General features: G+C 36.0%; 1 long non-coding RNA gene across 1 annotated transcript; it reads right to left on the reverse strand.

Moving 5' to 3' along the window:
* Positions 1–1200: 1200 nt before the first annotated feature.
* LOC130465865 (uncharacterized) lies at positions 1201–2695 on the reverse strand. The gene is made up of 3 exons (XR_008925882.1): positions 2441–2695; positions 1429–1466; positions 1201–1326 (listed from the first exon to the last, which is right to left on the reverse strand). It is a non-coding gene; the product is annotated as an uncharacterized lncRNA (long non-coding RNA).
* Between the last annotated feature and the right edge of the window lie 727 nt (positions 2696–3422).

Below are 3422 nucleotides of genomic sequence, written 5' to 3' on the forward strand. Positions count from 1 at the left end.
AGAAAATACTAATTACTACTATAAACAAGAGATACTAATTATAAATATGTGCCTAAAATCCCAAGAAATTCCTCAAGGCAACTTGTTACCTGAATTGACGTTAGGATAGCAGCAACATCATATATGGGACTCCATTGGTTTTGTAAAATGTCAAGACAGATACTTCCATCTGCATAAACTAATAAATTCCCACCCAAAAAAAACACACATAAGGTTAGAACAGGAAATTGGCATGTTTATTCACTTATATAAACCATAGGTACAGACAACCAAGTACAAGCAGAACAAAGTCAAAAGCAGCTAAAGAACCAAGTTACAGATGGATTTACTCCTTTCGGATCAAGAAATCAGCTTCTGTATCATGGTGATTTTTTAAGACAAACGTGAGCATCAGCAAGTTGTTTATTTGGATAAGAAGAATAGGAAATTGCAGCAAAAACCTTAAAATACATAAATTTTAGTAAGCTAAAGCCAACAAACTAAAATAAGAAATAAGTATGAAGTTCTCAATCATCACATACTCCATGCAAGATCATCTTGAAACAATCATCATAAAACAAGCTAGTCGAAGTACAATGAAGCAACACACTGCAGTTTTTTTATAGGTATTAGGTTACTTCCATGAATTATGATATAATCATATAAGGGTCAAAATCCTGCTTCAAATAAATTAACAAAATCCTGCCTCTACCTAAATATTCCATGATATTGTACCTTCAGCTGATGTAGACTGTATCACTTAAAAGCCTGATTCATTTAATATTCTACCATATTTCCAATATATGTTCATACTTAGGGGGCAAATTGCTAGCTAATACACAACGGGAATGCACCAATATCTCACAGAACAGAACAAAAAAGCAACCAACCAAATATGAAAGTTGTTTAGTTTATATTTATAAACTTTTGATCGATTACTGCAAACAATGTCAACTTAGGACAAGTTGACCAAGCAGACTGCAGATATCATCTTCAGAGAGAGAGTAGCAACAGTACCTTCTCTTGGAGATTTCTGCAGATATGCTCTCTGGCAGAAAGTCTTAGCTGCAAAGATTGTACATTATCCTGCAGTTTCTTTAATTTGCTTCTTTTTCATCATTCTTTGATTTCTTAACCTGATGAAAGAAATACGAGCATAAACAGCAGGCAAAACTCAACAACAATATTATTCTAAAAAATTCTCATAGAACATACCAGATGCTTATACTTGAGGAGCTCAGAAAAATTTGTCCGCTTGCGAGCTGGACCATATTCGATTCCCTTGACTCGACTAGCAAAGTTCAGGGAGCATAAAGTCTCCCCCAAGTCTGCAGCGCTAGGACTAATCTGGATAAATAAGGCAGATAACTTACAGCCACATCTTGGTTCAACAAGGCTTAGTTGTAATTTGATCCTTCAAGGGATAAATATTGGACTAAAGTATCTCACCTCAAGAGCTCTGCAGCATGTGCGTAAGCTTCGAGTTTCTGAAAATTAACAAAACAATCAAGATAGATTCATGCAAAAATGGGGCTTGAAATAAAATATTAACCAGAACTGGCTAACCGGTCTAAAATATTAACCAGAGCTAACTAACAGGAATCAGGGATATGAATGTTGTGTCCAATTTCAAAATAAGATTAATTGAATGGCATATATAGCTTGAGTGCTTCGGGAGTCTGAGATAATGCACAATAATTAACCAGAAAATAGGTTAAACGATTACTCTCATTCTTTTAGAGAGACTTAAGTGTAAAGGAACTCTTATCATTATGTTCTGATGAAGCACTTGGTCTGCTAGCCCTGAATTTGCAGTCATATATCAAAGCTAAGTTATCTGAACTCTTCGATTCTTCATTTAACTCAAGTAATGTTATGTCTTGTGCAGAATACAATTGGCATTTCATATATCCCCAGAAATAGGAACACCTTGCTAATATTAAGCATGGAAATCTCGATTACAACCCATTGATTCCTGTTATAATCATTATTTTGATAACATAATCATCATTTTGATAACATATAGTTTTACAGATATGGTAGTGAAGTGAGCTTGGAAGACTATCGGCCTGTTGACCCGAGTCCAAGTCGTTCCAAGGCTTCTGTAAAACATGGGCCTATCCAGTCCCTTCAACCAGGATGGATCAGGATCACCTTAACCTTTTAATCAAAGTGGTTAGCTTAATAGCTTAGCATCCCTATTCCAGTGTATATTTCCCGGCCTTGAATGCTACCTCTATTTCAGAAATGTGATTTGCACTAACCCTATTCCTGTTGTATTAGGCAACCTAATTTTACTGTATGATCAGGAGTAATTTCCTAAGGAAATAGAAAAGTTTTAGCTGACAAATTAAGAGAAAAAAGAAACAGAGGAAGCTATTCTTTTTTATATAAAAACGCCAAAATCACTATGTAGAGTCAAGCAATAGGGGATTCTATGTCTGATGAGAACTATTCATACCTGATCAGTGAAATACTGTCCTGGAAGCTCAACATCAACAACATGGAAATCACGCAAAACCCTGCTTTCCTCTTCCAGCTTCAGCACAGCAGGAAATCTGTCCTCAACATTGCTTTGCAGAACATTATTCCAATGCTTCAATCTCTCAGTGAGTTTAGAAAGTGTTGCTGGGAAGGTAGAAGTGTTATCTGGATCAATATCACGTTCAAAGTCTGGCTTGTACTCTTGCACGAAATCAACATGCTTGTTTACATCATCTGCTGAGAAGCAAGCCCTACAGACACCGGAAAGCTCCTTTCTAAGAGACTGAGGCACCTCCGCAGAAGTTGCAGTTGGATACTTGTAGCACCGGTGGAGCAGGGCATTGACTACTGATAGAAGTCTCTCTACTAGTAAAGTGACCAACCTTGATCCAATCTCTGTAAGCAAAATCTGCAATTTTTTCAAACAAAAAATATTATGTCTTTAGTAATATCGTGTTCATGACTATACAGCAGTAACAACATAATATATTCCAGCATTACAGAAAAATTAACAACAACATCAGCAGTATAGCAGCAAAGCATAGCAGCAGCATAGCAGCAGTAGTAGGTTAGCAAGCATCAATCTGAGATTTCAAGCACATTTAATACTCAATATGATCCTTGATCCCTCAACATCAACTACAACTGAGTCCCAATTCACAAGAATATAATATAAATAGTTCAGTCCATAGAGTTCTTTCAGTAATACTGACTTAAAGTCTGAAAGCCAAAGCTCAAAGGAACAGATGCAACATGTTGATGATAAGCATTACCATTCTTTGGTTTCACCAATGTCATTGAACACATTTCCCCTTCTAGAATCTTTTAGCATTTGCAACTATAGGACCAAAGACTATTCCTAAGACGACTACATACCGAAACATATGCATTTACTGTATAACAACAAGAAACAATCCGAAGCACATGAATAACAACTTAATTACAATGAATAACAACTT

This window comes from Spinacia oleracea, chromosome 1 (assembly GCF_020520425.1).
Source record: "Spinacia oleracea cultivar Varoflay chromosome 1, BTI_SOV_V1, whole genome shotgun sequence".
In the NCBI taxonomy this organism is placed as follows: Eukaryota; Viridiplantae; Streptophyta; class Magnoliopsida; order Caryophyllales; family Amaranthaceae; genus Spinacia; species Spinacia oleracea.